The sequence below is a fragment of the Streptopelia decaocto genome (assembly GCF_964273445.1).
Source record: "Streptopelia decaocto genome assembly, chromosome: 7".
Taxonomy (NCBI): Eukaryota; Metazoa; Chordata; class Aves; order Columbiformes; family Columbidae; genus Streptopelia; species Streptopelia decaocto.
This window is the reverse complement of record NC_138661.1, coordinates 5656911-5672709: the sequence shown is the minus strand read 5'-3', so window position 1 is coordinate 5672709 and position 15799 is coordinate 5656911. Positions and strand designations below refer to the sequence as shown.

The window sequence follows — 15799 nt, the reverse complement described above, 5'->3', positions numbered from 1 at the left end:
TTTTAAAGTTAAATCTTTTGAAGTCCAGATGGAGAGGGTTTTTTACAGCTGCGCGGGAACAGTGACACTGATACATGCTGAACTCTGCGGGCGGTATTAAAATTCTGCCATCTACTTTAAAAGGATTTTTGAAAGTCATTTTAAAGGGACATCATCAATTGGAAGATCCCTTTGGATCTCATAATATTGCAAGTAATATTTCAGACCACCACACAAAGCCAGCTGTGGGGAAAGAAATTGATATTCCATGTCAAATAAACCTCTTTGGTTTGTATTTGCACAATATTTGACACTGGATTTTTAAAAGCTTCCAGGGGGAATTTGCAACCCTGTGAACAGTCATCGCTGCTACTGGGAGGGAGGTAAACTCCAGCACGTCCAGCAGGAACTAAGTGCTGGGATTGGCCTTGCTCCTGTGCTTACAGGGATATTCTTGACAGCAACCAGAAGTGGAGAAATGCCATTGTTGATTTCCAAAAAAAAGAGCATCAACTTTTGCAACACTCCTCAGCATTAAGAGAGTATTTAGAAATGCAAGGGAGCTGTCTGGTTCCAGCGGCTTTTGCTGCCACTGTGAGCACTTTTAGTTTTTATTAAATCTTGGTTAGGAGTGTTCATCGTTCACCCACAGACCTGGAATATACAAGGAGCTGGGACTGTGCTTAATCCACAGAGAGCAAAAATGCTTCAGAATGGGAAATTTCTCCCCATCAGAGAAACTTCTGGAGTGGAAACAATGACTGAATCACTTGGAAAGGAAAAACCCAGCACAAGGAAACACGAGCCAGGTTGTGGCCTAGAAAGAGGCTGAGGAAACAAAACACTTTGCAACTGGAAGCATATTTTAGAGCAGGGACAGGCAACGTATTTCAAACTCCTTTTCACCGTCACCTCCCCGGCTGGGCTTCATTTCAGAGCCCAGCAGTTTTACGAGATGAATCTATCTCATGCCTCTCTGTTTAATTGGCACATCAGCTTGCAGAAGGAATGAAACATATCTGGGCATAGTGGCCCCAGCCAGCACCAGGACAGTCTGGGACAGGGCAGGATCCATTCTTCCTTGGCATTCTCCCTGCAACCCAACCCTTAGAGGTTTGAACCTTGTGACACTTTCTCTTCACGATAAATACCCTGGGATATATAAGTATATTCTTAAAGAGGATGGGCTGAAACTAATCCTGACACAGTTCCCTTTTATATTCATTTTCTTGGGCAGGTATTTGTGTGGCAGCATGGACAGGTCCTAGAGGAGCCTGCTTTGGGAAGGTGTCACTGTTTGGGCAAATTTTGCTATAGTTTTTCTGTTCAGAAAGTGCTGAACCACCACGGCCCCGAACACAAGAAGCACTGGCAGAAGAAACGGAGCACAGTTGCCTACATATGTTGAGCTGTTGACATTTCTCAAATCATCTGCTGTAAATGAATGTCAACAAAGTCTCCAAAGTGCCTCGTTTTCCTCTAACACAGATGCATACAGAGATGGCCAATATCTCGAGGCTACACTGCCCTGCTCAGACACTGGGGATCAGTTTTAAAGGTATCTAAGCCAAGGAAGAAGCTTCAAGCCTAAGATTAAAGTGGCACGTTAGGCTGTGCCTTTCGTTCCCTTCAGAGCACTTGGCACCTCAGGAAGCCATGAGGCTAAATTAATCAGGACACTGGGAAACCATCAGGTGCTGCAGAAATTAGTATGATGGTGAAAATCTCTATTCACCATTTTCTGCCCTGTTCTGCCCTGTCATGAAGATTGATACCTATTGATCAGCAGGATCCTAGCAGCTAATAGCTAGTCCTCAATATTCTGCTTTTTCTGTAATATTCCTTTATTACATGCATTTAAAAATGCATTTATATTCATTGCAGTCTTTTTATATGAACTTAAATGACTGGATTTTATTTTTTTTTTTTCTCAAAAGCATTCTGCAAGACACTTTTTGTTCAGCGTTACAGATGCAAAGTGTTAAAAACTTCCATCAAGAACAACTGCTTATGAAAAGCTTCCCCAGTACACCATAAACACAGAGAGGGCCACAGGGACTGATGCTTTGTGCTGTGACAGGGAAAGGTCCCCCTACCAGGTACCATATTCTGCGATGTCTCCTGGGGAACCCCAGAAGTGCCATAGGGGGGAATCTCATTTCCATGAATGAATGACGGTGATGCAAAGATCTTTATTGCAGGTGTATAAATCAGAGTGAGATGGGAATGGGCACTAATGCACTAATGCACAAGCCAATACAGACCAGCAGGAACTGAAAATACGGGCAGAAATCTGGGACTTGTAGCTGGGTTGTGTGGTCAGAGCTCCCCCTCCTGATAACTCAGCACCAGCCCTTCAGGACGCGACCTCCACTTTTACCCTCCCTGCAGGATGGAAGCAGCGCCAGGACTTTTGCTGGTGTCTCTCAGGTCTCTGGGAAACACTTGATTTACACCCAAACTCTTCTCAAACAGCTAGAAAAAATATAAAGCAATTGCATGTATTTTTAATTAAATTCAAGGTAGCACTGGTGTCACTTAATATTCAGAAAATAGCCTAATGTTGCTATTTCCCTGATAGGTGGATTTTTACTCCAGTCTGACAAGGCAGTATGCTACAGCTCTTTATTCAGAGAACAATATATATTCTTTTCCTTGTGCTGGTGATCCCTTGTAATTTCATTTAGCAATGCCACTGTGCTGGGTTGGCTGGAAGGGAAAATCCTCACACTTGAAGAGCTGATCTGGAGAATCAGTTCCTGAGGAACAGCCAAACATCTCCTGCAGCATTTTGGCACACTAACTTTCTAATTCGGCATTATATTTGCTAGAATTTTTTGAACAAAATATGTGTGTCAGTGGGGCTGCAAACCCAGGGTGAGCATCCAGCTCAGACTCGTCACGAAAAAATCCCCAAAACAAACAAACAAAAAAACACCATCACCAAAAACCTCTAAATAACAAAACCTATAGATACATTCTGCAGCCATTGCATTCTGTAATCTCTGCAATCAACTTACTTTAACATGGAGGGACAGGGGAGGGGGTCATTACTCATAATACCGGAAAGCTTTCACAGGATAACACAGAATTATTAAACTTTTCAGAAAGAATCCAGTTTGCAGTTCCCACTGCACATTTACCTGGGCGATTTTCCCTTTTCCTGTGGCCGAGAATCACTTTGCATTACACTTTCCTGCCTATAAAAGAAACCCTTGTTCACAGCTGCCTTGAGTTGCTCATAACATTATTGGTTCTGTGCTAAGAAGTTGGGCTTGCTGTGAATTCCTGCCTTGTGGCTCTCTGGTTCACAAAAGTAAATACATTTGCTGAGTTAGCTAGGCTTCATGGTGCCCAAAATCCCTTGGGGAGTGAAACGTCCTATCGGAGGAAGCTTTGAAACTCTAGTAGCTCTACAACACTTTTCTGGGGCAGGAGAGCACACAAAGCATGCTTCTGTGCTGTATTTACTGCTTTTTTGCAGATCCAGTGCATAAGAGCTGCATTGAACCTTTGCAGAGGGGAGAGGTCGCCCCTTGGAAACGTGCAGGGTGCAATGGAAAAAAAAAAATCAGTGCTTTTTACTCCTTACTGAGTCCCTTGTGCCCCGCACACAGGTGGCTGCCTGAAGATGAAAAAAACACTCAGGGGTGAAGGGAGAAGCAGCCAAACCAGTAACTTTCCTGGCTCAGATGCACTTACTGAAAAATAAATAAATAAAGCCCAGGCCGGTCAGTTCACGGGATGCCTGCAGTACTTACGTCCTTGCCGCCACTGCAGCTCAGCCACCAGGTGCTGTAGGAACCACTCATCGTGATGCTTAGAGTGGGGACACGCTGCAGATGTGTCCCCTGGCACACAGCCTGAGGTTCCAGCATGGTGGCTTTCTTCACTGAACACCTGTAGGCAAAAAGAACCTTTGAAAACTGCCTGTTTCTGACACAGCTTCTCAAATGTATTGTTTTCATTTTCTTCCAGCACTAATTAGATCCAGGTGAGACCCAGTGGACCCTAGTCTGGGGCTTGGGGTGTGGGAGTGTTTAGGCAAGATGAACCAGCTGAGCACCAGTTAATTTGACCGAGAATGTGCTGCCCAATTTAAAAGCATAAGCAGTAGAGTTTTGGGTGGGAGGGAAAGGTGTCTTTTGTTGAGCTCAGCTTTCTCCAGCACAGCTCCTTGCAAGAGGTGAAGGCACCTGTGAGATGGTTCCTGAAGAAAGTCCCTCTCTAGAATGACATCGTACTGCCCTGAAGCCCTCTCCCTGTGCAAAACACATGGGACAACCTCCTGGGGTGGAGAGGACCAGAGGGCATGCTGAGTGCCAGAGTCATGGCCAAAGCTGACAGCATCCTAAAGCTGCTACTCCAAAGGACGGACTGTCCTTTCCTTCCTTGCACGGCATGCCGTGACAGTAGGTGTGGGGGGTGATGTGGACAGCTGGCATGGGATTATCCTGGGAAGAAGGACGTTACCGATGCCATTTCTGTGCCATCCCTGCTGTGGGAAAGCAGTAAAATGTCTGACAAATCACCCTCACTGCAGGAGTCATGCATGTGCTGAGGACACGTCCCAGCTGCTCATCATTTCCCATCATGACGGATGGTTATGCTTGTGTGCTCATACACACAAAGCACATGCGAGCAGGCAGCATAACTGGCACGCTATTTCCTCACTTATAATGAAAAGTCCTTGTTGCCTTAGGCTCCTTAATCTGAAATTAAATTCTACATCAGCAGCAGCTGATCGCAGAGCAGGGCATGGGGTGGCTGCAGAGCAAATCACAGCTCAGCACTCCAGACATTTGCGCTTGCTTCTAACGCCCATATCGTGTTGCCATCAGACACACTCCAGAAGTCCTCATTTTCTAGGCATGAAAACATTTTAACAATAAACAGAAATTCTTCCGATTACATGGTTATATTCGGCTGCTGAAAGCAGACTCCTATTAAGCTAGGCAGAGAGCAATTAATGTCATGTAGAGAACAGCCTTCCACATGGCAAAAAGCTGCACTAATATATCTTTCCCACCTCCAGCATCTGGGACCATGAGTTAAGGCTCCAAGTTTGCAAAAGCTTGTTAAGACACTGCTGTAAGCATGTGGGCAGCTCCACTAAAATCGAAGGCTGGTGAAAATCTGGCTATAATGAGATCTGTGAAGGTTTTGCCATTGAATTTAGGGGGCATGGTGTTTTCTCCAGAAGTTTCAAAGGGTTTTATTTTTATTTTGCTCCTTCCCACCACTAGCAACCTGGGTACTTCTTCCTTGCTGTGCCAGATGTTGAAATAACACAGAACACAGAAGGGCAGCTGCTGATCTCTTCTCTTTAGTGACCAGTGACAGAACCCGAGGGAATGGCAGAAAGATGGGCCAGGGGAGGTTTAGGTTGGACATGAGGAAAAGGTTCTTCACCCAGAGGGTGCTGGACACTGGAACAGGCTCCCCAGGGAGGTGTCACGGCCCCAAGCCTGACAGTGTTCAAGAAGAGACTGGACAACACCCTGAGACACATGGTGTGAACTGTGGGGTTGTCCTGTGCAGGGACAGGAGTTGGACTCAATGATCTTTGTGGGTCCCTTCCAACTCACGACATTCTATGATTCTAACTGGATTTCAAACCGGATTAAGCTGGAAGATCTTCACCAACCAAAATCTTCAAAGTTCTTTATTTCTAAATATTTTTTTCCAAAGTATTTTTAATGCTATTCTCATGTGCCTGCAGCATACTGCAGCTCCTAAAGAAAGAAAAAACAACATAATGAAACTGAGCCACAAATTGCTTCACAATTATTTTTACCACCTAATTTGGTGCGCAAGGCTGGAGGCTTGCTCTTTGCATACTGTAATCCTGCCACAAACTCAGGAACAGCCCGAAAGGCCACAGAACAGACAAGATATTCATTATCATCTCTCTCATGTTGCAGCTGTGACAGAGGCCCTGGAGAATTTGCCCAGCATGATATTTGCAAATGCCTGCTTGCCTCTATATTAGCTCAGCTAGAGAACTGCTGCTGAGGATGACGTTCCTCCTACCGCCCTGCTCCCACCCAGCAAACGCAGCCGCACCACCTGGAAAGTGCAGTCTGGACCAGCTTCCAGGGGACTCTCTGTCCAGGCTTGCTCTCTGCCTGCTGATGGTACCCTTGGGACGTGGGGAAATGACCCCACCACAGCTCAGGCTGGAGTCACTCATGCTCAGCAAGCCAAAGGCTCAGGACGTTCCAGGATTTATAGATTTTTGCAGTGAATTATGGTGCTTATTGATGAGACAGGGAAGTTACAGTAAAACCACTAACTCCACAATGAAAGGGCTTTTATACGCTCAGTTGCAGTGGTGGTTATGGCTGCCAATTTCGCACAATTCACTTTCAAGCACAAGAGCAGCACAAACTGGTTTAAGACGATTTCTGAATGATGAATGCTGACTTGAAAGGTTTCCAGTACGACATAATTACTCTGCATTAATGTGCAATACACAATGGTCTATATGTATCTCAATGGGAATCTCAGTGGGGCTTCGAGGGCTCCATTCCAAGTAACCTCTGCCGGGAGTCACGCTTAAGAGTTCCGCAGGCTGACATACAAATAGATCCCATATTCATTCCTGAATTATTTCTGTGCAGAATCAGATGTGAGAGATCCAGGCCATATTCACTGGTGTGTGGCAGCACACAATTGTACTCAGCTGTAGTGAATACAGCCCGCTTTATTTTCTCTCCTTGGCCTGATGGATTTTGTTTCATCTAATGTATGCACACCTTAATCTTTAGTCACCCAGAGACAGACAACTCTAATGAACTCCCTATGGCTTTAAACAATGCTACGTTTTCAATAAGTGAGGTCAGAGAGGGGAGGCTCAACCACTTGTCCTGAGCAAAGGGCAAATTGAAAGAAGAATTCATTTACTTATTCCCAGCTAAACACCACTCACTTTGCGATTTCACCTAGACCTTAAAATGAACCGTAATCCTCTATAACGATTGTCCTTCTGCAAAGATCATCCCAATACTGTTGTTGGGTTGATAATGAAATATTCAAGTTCAACATCCACATTATCCTGATCAGCTTTTGAATACCTCAGTGTTTCGCAGGTATTGCTTTTTTTATCACTGCTACAGGCCCAGGTAGCCTGGCCATGAGCAGAGGATAAAGGCATTCAGGAAAAAAAAACAACAAACCTCTTATTAGTCAGTTCTTGATCCAACGTTAAAACTTCTCTCCAAAGCTCAGAGCTATTTGAAGCAGGGATTTTCACCTGGGCTCGTTTCCAACCAGCATGATAGCTGTTCTGGTTTTGTACAACACTCTCAGCCCTGGGGACATGGCAGGCGGCTGCAATGTGCCTCATGGGAAAGAGCTGGTGGGATGCTGGGCAAATGAAAACAGCCTTCATCACAGCCAGCAACTCTTCCTCCTAAAGCCAGTGTCTCCAACCCATGGGATGGAGCGGGAATATTTAATTAACAATATGGGCGACTCCATTTCCCTGTTTGATTTTGTGCTGCCAAATGCCTGGGGTGGAGGCAAAGGCAGTTGTGAAGGGGCTGTTAAAAGGACTTGGAGGAGTAAAAACAACGGTATGGAGAAGCGCACTGCAGATAGGCAGCTTCAAAGGCATGAAGATAACAATGGCTGGACACATCCCAGGTGAAGTCAGCTATTCTTCCTCAAGCTAAGCCTTGGATCAAAGGAGACCTCAGACCTTCAAGACCCTGGAAGGCACAGCATGCTTGGGTGAGCGATGGTGAGAGTGGCAAAAAGAGATGGAGAGTGAAGGAGGAGTCCCTTCAACATACTAGGGCAGGACATGAATTTATGAGTTCGTTACTTGCTGAAAGCAATTTGCTGCCTGACACACAGCAAGAGAAGGTTAAGTTTATGCAGAAGGTGTAGAACCCATTACTATGTCAGGAAATAAGGTTTATATGAGGATACAGGCTGTTGGTTCCTCTCCACCCTCAAACTTTTGAATCAGCTTGCCAATTTTAACCACATTCAAAAGAGGGGTAGATGCCTCCAAGATAATGTTCCTACTGATTTGTTTCTCACTGAACAGACAAAAAAAAATTCATCACCTACATAAAAAGGAGGGAAATCCAACCAAGCACCTCTGAAGAGGGAAACAGAAGAGGAATGTCTCTATCTCTTCCCGTTGGCCCCTGACTGACTGGCAGATCACCTTGCCCTTATCTCCCACCCACACGGGACACGTAGGGCAGAACGATTATGAGCCATAGTGGTTTCTGAGTCACTTTTCATCAGTTGATGCCCTAGGCTTCAATGCAAAACCTTTTCCCAAGCTCAAAACCAACCAGATTCACAACAGAGGTAACAGAAGGGTGGTGGTACCCTGGGCTTGTGAGCAAGTGAGGAATGGTGCCTGGGAGGGGAAGGGCCTGACCTGAAATCCCAGGGGACAGTACTTAGAGAGACCTCAAGGATGATTGACCCCATAATGAGGCAGCAAACCATGTAAACTAATTAAACAAAATGTAATAAGTAATGGATGAAGATTAACTGTTCGGCTCTTGCAGCAGCCCTAGTACAGAAGAAACAGAGGCTCGAGGCCTCATGTTGGAGTAAAAGGATGTTCTAGCATCTAGGACATTCACTTGTAGGTTAAGATATACATAAACAGCCTCTCTGTCACAGATCTCCAAGGCTGCCTTGTGCATGTTGCCTGTTCTCTGCCAATTTCCCATCTGTTGAACCTCCCTACCTCAAAATCATCAATAAATTGCTATAGCTGTTTCTGATTTGGTCACACTTAATGTCTTTGGGTTGTTTCTGATGAGTCAACAAAACTGGAAATGTAGGCAGGTATCCTGATATCATTGTACTTTTACCAAAACCATGCAGCTGAAATCCCAGGACTGACTCGCATGTCTGTCTTTTCCCAGAAGTACCAGAATCTTTCAGCCATCTCGCAGCCCACGTGAGTCTTTCCCTTGGCTTTTGTCAGAGCTGTGGGACCAATGGCCTTTCATCTGCATCCCTGGCTTCCTGATGGGTCTCCATATCTGCTTTCAGGGTTTTGTTTTAATTGCTCCTTCCTTATCAATCCCATCCCCAAAGGTCATACATAACCATGCCGTCACCAGAAATCTATTTAAACAAACAACACCTGGTGAAAGCCCTTCTTACATACACATTACATGGAGGGAGAGGTCAGGACCGTCTCAAACACTTAACTCCCTTGGGGAACAGTTACTTTTTCCAGGCCAGGTTTATAGGAAGCAACTTATATAATTTGAAAAAGCTCATTCTTTCAAAAGTTCATTTTCTAAAGTTCTTTTTATTTTTTTATTTTTTTTTTTTTTAAGAGCAAACCCTTCTTCTGGCTTGAAATGTTATTATCACTGCAAAACAAAACAGCTGAGCATGTTTAGATTTTTACACTGGTGGGGCGACTGGATGGGAAGGAGAGAGCTCTTCTGTGGCTAAGAGCCTGTCTTCCAATCGTCCTTAATGTTGGAGACAAAAACCTTGGGGTTCAGCCCAGTTTCTAATTCCTGGGTGTGGTGCCGAGAGCTGCAGCCGCATTGGGGATTTGCAAATAAAGCAGACAGGGCTCGTGTAAACCCTCCTTTGCAGAGGATGGGTCACCTTTTTAGACCTGCTCACAAGCACAGCGTGACCAGTGCCAAATCCCCCTTCTCCTCAGATGCCTGAGGACCCTGCTAGTGTCCTGGGGCTGTTTGCACAGACCAGCAGGAAGTGGCCTTTGGCCAGTAAGAGGAATTATTACTGCTCCCCAAGGACCTTTGCAGTGTGGTTTCGGGCCTGTCTCCACTCTGCTTTTTTATTTAAAGTAATCTCCATCGGTACTTGCTTTCCATGTCCCTCCCAGCATTGCGCTCCCAGACGTGCTAACGGCCCCATCAGTGCCTCAGCACCGGTCCCACCGACCCCGTCTTGTCCCGCGGAATTCAAAGGAGAGCAGCAAAACACCCTGCACACATGCTTTAAAATGAAGCCGCTCAGAATAATGCAAAACCATTGACAGTGTCACTTTTACTGACCCCAGGGCAGAAAAAAAAGAAAGAAAGAAAAAAAAGAATGCAGCCATTCTCTGCTTTGTTCACAGGACAGGTCTAAGTTTGACTGGAGTGAACCGTGGCTAAGTCTCGCAGCTCTTTTCCCAGCCCAAGCAACCATCACCTTTGGATCTCTAAATGCCATGTCTAGCTCTTCTCCTCAGCCTGGAGAAGAGAAGGCTCCAAGGAGACATTATTGCAGCCTTTCTATACTTAAAAGGGGCCTGTAAGAAAGATGGGGACAGATTTTTCAGCAGGGCCTGTTGCGACAGGACAAGGGGTGATGGTTTTAAACTAAAGGAGGGGAGATTCAGGCTGGACATGAGGAAGAAATTTTTGACACTGAGGGTGGTGAGAGCCTGGCCCAGGTTGGCCAGAGAGGTGGTGGATGAACCATCCCTGGAGACATCCCAGGCCAGGCTGGACGAGTCTCTGAGCAACCTGAGCTGGTGAAGATGTCCCTGCTCATGGCAGGGGGTTGGGCTAGATGTCTTAAAGGTTCCTTCTAACCCAAACTATTCTACAGTTCTATGATAACTCACATTCTACTACTGAAATAATCCAGATTGACTCATTTTAGCAGATGTGTCCTTCTGGATGCATGGGAATTCAATAGGCAGTGGACTTAAAGATCTCCAGCTCCAGGTCCAGTTCCACCTGTGAAGTTGCCCAAGGAAGGGTGGTGAAGTGGGGCAGAGAAGCAATGGATTTGGCCAAGGAGGGATGGTTCAGCCAGCACAATATCTCCCAAACACATTTCTGCTGAAGTTGCTCTCAGTTAAAAGCAGTGGAATCTCCACTTTATTTTAAATTCTGACAATACACCCAAACTCTGAAGTTTTGTCAGATCTCCAAAGACTTTTCTTCACTACTAAAAAACAGTTATGTTTCTTTTTACTGAAAGGTAACTAATGACCAGCAGCTCTCTTTAGGTAAACAACACAGCCAAGACAGAGAACTTGAGTTTTACTGTGGGTAAACTCACCAAGGTCAGCACTGTGTTCCCCCTTGAAGTTGACCTCTGCAAATTTATCTCACAGGATGCATTAGTTTTACTGTCTCATTTGTGTTTTTACCTCAGGATATTGGATGAGCACTGATTCCCCTGGGGTTAAAAAAAAAATATATTAAAAAAATTTAGCAGTCAAGGCAAGACCAAACAATCCTGTTCAAGGGGAAAATATCTCTACAGGGGCTAAAACAGCCGTTCTTTGTATAAGTTGATGGACACAGACGTATATGTTTTTCCTCACTGGCAGAAAACTGTGTAAACCAAAGAGACAAGCCTGCACCCTCTAGGAAATACTATCACCAGGAAAACCGTATCACTAGGAAAGTGTGTTCAGCTTGTGTAAATCTACCAGCTCTTTCACAGCAAAACTGTGGAGAAGGAAATGCTTATAATGCCAGCAAGTTAACAACATTTCTACAGGAGATATTCTATTCCTGGTAAAAGCCCAGTTACAAAAACACAGACCTGGACTTTCGGCCAATGGAATTAATGTGAAATTGAAAAAAAAAAAAAAAAATAAAGTGCTTGTTGTCTGCAAAATTACATTATGCTTTGTAATGAGTAATTACACAGGGACAATAATTTTTTTTTGAGAAGCCTGTCTCCAACACAAGACTGTGTAAAAATATTTAAGCATTATGTCTTAAAAACATTCAGAGGGTTGAAAAGTGAACTAAATCACGTTTTGCCCTCTGCCATGCACATGTAAATACCAGTTGATACAGCTGCAGTCAGGGAGCTGCTGGTTGCATTCCAAAGCACTTGCAGAGACTTTGCCCCATCAATATTTTAAGACTAATCCAGTAAAGGGTGGTGATGTCCAGTCTGTGCCCCAGGTTTTTGAAACATGATTGGTGAGTTTTGAAAGAGCTTTTATGCATTTTCCCTACCACCATCGATTACGCCTTTCCTTCCAATAAAATAAACAAACAAAAAGTTTAAGTATTAGTGCCTTTAACCTACTGGCTGTTGAGTTTTCACTGAGAGATTTCCAACTGACCTGAGCAAAAGAAGTAAGAGTTCAGGGGAGCACAGAACTCCCAGCAAAGTTTTCCTTTTCCTTGCCCTTTCCTGCATGATAAAACTATCCCTTTTCACAGACATTTTCAAGCATCAGAATGCTACAAACACAACACAAGTGTCTGATGTAGGTGGGTCAGGAAGTTATATTATCTTCAGCTAATACAAATGAGCATAAAATAGCAACCTTTGTGGATTTACATTGCTGGGTATCTACCCTCTGACCATCCGTGCTCCCCCCTCTTTCTGGAAAATGCCCTTAGGCTTAGAATGTACATCACCTAGAAACAAAGCCAGCACAAACCCATTATTTTAGATTGCGTGTCATTTAAGGAATGAGGATACTTTCTTTAATAGGGTGTTTGCTGGCTGTTTACTGAAGAAATTGTCTCTTGCTGGAGGTCATTTTCAACTGCACTGTGAGATCTGCATTAAGGACGCTGCTCAGTGCAACCAGAGAAACGTCAGGAAGGTCTGAAGAATTAGACTTGCCAAAGGTTTTTGATTTGTTTTGCTTTTTTTTACAGAGGAAGTTGCTTTAACCTAGATATCTACTCAGAAAATATATTTTCTGTTCCTAGGTTGTTTGACTTTAGGAGAACAATAAATTCCCAAGAGTTCTTACAAAGATCAGTCATGCCTCTTTGTTTTAATGGCATATTTTGAAGTTTTGCCTCCAGAATATTGATAAGAATCAAAGTAACTTTTGATATATGGTGTTAGATATGCTCCAGCAATAAGATCCCTCTCGAGTTAGACTGTCTGCAGACAACTCAGACCACCCACTTTCAGCTCAAACACGGCCTGTTCAAAGTCTGCAGTGATTCAGATCAGAGCAGTAGCTGTCTGCTCAAACCGTGAGATCTTGGCATTCATCAGACATGTCCAGCGCACATCTGATAACGCAGCTTAAACTGCCCAGGGCCATGGGAAGGCAGGTGAGGGAGAGCTAAGAAATATCAAAGTTGCAAACAACCTAATCTTCAACTCAGCACACTACACATTTTGAATTTCACACGCATTCCACAAAATTCCCCAAGTCCCAAAAGCTTTAATCCAGTCACTTTGCAACATATGTGTGTTTTATTTAAAAATAAATTATTCAGTATTACTTTTCCTTTCTTGTATCCAGCTGGCAACACTTTCAGTTAGTTCTACAGGAGCCAACATAACCTCACATTAGTCATGGTATTGTCCATTTGTCTAAATCTTCAACTAATTTTCTGCAAAGCCTTTGGACAATGTATGCAGTTGATTCTCAGGCAGTTAACCTGGTGCTTTAGGGACTTCAGGTTGACACTGTCAAGACTTGGGCTATGCATCTCCTACACTCTTTGCCAATGATGCTTGGAGATGGGCACGTCACCTAAACTGATCCTGTCGCTTACTTCAGCTAAGAACTACCACTCAGCAGAAGATTTCGGGGAACTCACTGCATAAGAAATCTCAGCTGCAAAGATAAAACATTAAACTAATGTGTAAGAGACACTGTAAAGGCAAACAGGCAGCTACAGCAGACAGCAGGATGGAAACATCAGCGCTGAGGCTGGTAGCTGTCAGAAAACCCCTGGCAAGAACTGAGAAATGTTTGATCAGGAATAGAGAATAAGCCAGAAATCCTCACTAGAAAGCAACATAAGACTATGACAGGCCTCCATCTCGAATATTGTATTTATTTGCCTTTCACTATGTCAGCAAGACAACAGGAAACCAGTTATGGTGCAGAGAGGGGTGACCAGCAGGTTGGAAGGTACAGAAGCTGCTCATTACCAGGAGATGGAGACATGGCCCCGTTAACCCCAGAACAGGAGAAAAAGGAGCAATCAAACTTCACTAATGACGCAATGGAAGTGAACGGGTAGGTTTTACTCACTACCCCACATATTGCAAAAGCTGAGGGTCAGCCCATGAAATTATCAGTGGCAGATAAAAACAGCACCAACAAATAGTCACCAAAAAAACCAAAAGTAGCTTTGTCAGGCATTATGGGTTTAACTGTGGTGCTCCTCACCCTGGGGCATAGCGATGGCTGGAAATGTCCTTTGCTTAAGCAATATCTGAGCCATTTTCATAGGAGACAAAGCCCTCAAGGTCTGTTAAATACAAAGACACCAGCTTTGACCTGTGAATTCTCTGCATTGCAAAGCAGTGGAAGAATCTATTGGAGAGTTATCACTATATGCAAGTTTTGTCCTGCTGTCTTTTCCCCAGGCATCTGCTGCTGGCTGTGGTTGGAGGTAAATCAAGGTGTACTTTTTCAGAGTTCTGTGTGCTTCTCACCCAACCCAATACAGCTGCTACGACTGCCTGCAACCAGGCAAGGAGAGATTCAGAGGATTTAGGCATGACTGACATGACGTGAGCGTTTGAATTGGTGCAGACACATGCAGACAAGGCTGGTGATGTGTCACCGAGAGCAGAGGTGCTGGGGGGCTGAACAGAGACAGTGATGTGTGTGACAGGGTACAGCAGCACCGACAGGTGGCGAGCTTTGTTTTGCCCTTTGAGGAGATGCCAGAAATCCTTATGAAGTTGTGGGGAGTGAAGTGTGGCCTTGGGTAAGAGACTGCTTCCTCCAAGGAAAGGGCATCGAGCTGCCTCCAGATCTGGATCTTGTGTCCCAAACCAGACAGGGCCAGAAAGGCCAATCTACCCACATCATATTCCCGCCTCTGTCCATCCTCCAAGAGTTTAGGACATTGCTTGGGAGTCTGAGGAAAAGTGAAGGAAAATGGCTATTCCTCAGTTCCCTACACATGCCCCACCGTGTGGCCTCCAGTTTTCCAGGCAATGACTTTCCAGCTCTGCTGCCTCCCTCCTGATTGCCTTTGCTATGTAGGATCAACAACCACCATAGGCTGATCTCTTGGGGTGGACCAAGGACAACACACACTGTCAGACAAGATTATTTTGTGCTATCCAGCAGGAGACATCATTATTCTGGGAAAAGTGGCGCCTTCCCACAGCCAGAATCATGGTCCATCACGACATTTGCATGGTTAAGTGCAGGCTGGCCAGCAGCCCAGTGCCTGTTTAGCGTCTGCTCCCTTCAAAGCCTCCCAAGCAGTGAGGACACAGGCTGAAGGATTCATCATGTCTTTGTTTGAAGGTCACCATGCGTATCTGCAGCTCGCATGATGGGAAGCTCTTGTTCCTACATGCCAAGCTGAGCTGAGACCCTGGAGATGAATGCATGGAAACCTTGCAGAGTACAAAAGGCAGGTGAAGAGCGAAGCACACAGGAAAAATCTGAATTTCCTAATTTGTAGTGGGAAAAGCAAGAGGTTTGAGGTGCTATTGTGGGGGCAAAAAGGAGTTGCCAGGGCTCAAACTACATAGAGCTGGAAAGAGAGAAGACACCACCTTCTAATGTCACTGCAGAGAGAAACAGACAAGTAGACAGACTGGGCATTAGGAAAAGGTGGATGGTTGAGCATTGGAACAGGCTCCCCAGGGACATGGTAATGGTACCAAGCCTGTCAGAGTTCAAGGAGTGTCTGGACAACACTATTAGTCATATGGTTTAGTTTTAGGTAGTCCTGCAAGGAGCAGAGAGTTGGACTAGGTGATCCTTATGGGATGCACTTAATCATCACATGCAGCCGTGTGAAGCAGGATGCCACAGAGCCAAGGTGAGAGGGGACGGGGCCGTGGTGGGCATGGGAGTAGCTCTCCCTGCTGTCATAACCTGCTTAAACACCCTGCCCACATTTGCAAGGCGAGGCTTGTATGAGAAATGTTTTTTACCCCC

General features: G+C 44.9%; 1 long non-coding RNA gene across 1 annotated transcript in view; it reads right to left on the bottom strand.

Moving 5' to 3' along the window:
- Nucleotides 1-15799, bottom strand: part of LOC309442664 — a 43558-nt gene that overhangs the window by 9651 nt on the left and 18108 nt on the right. The gene's annotated exons all lie outside the window — the stretch shown is intronic.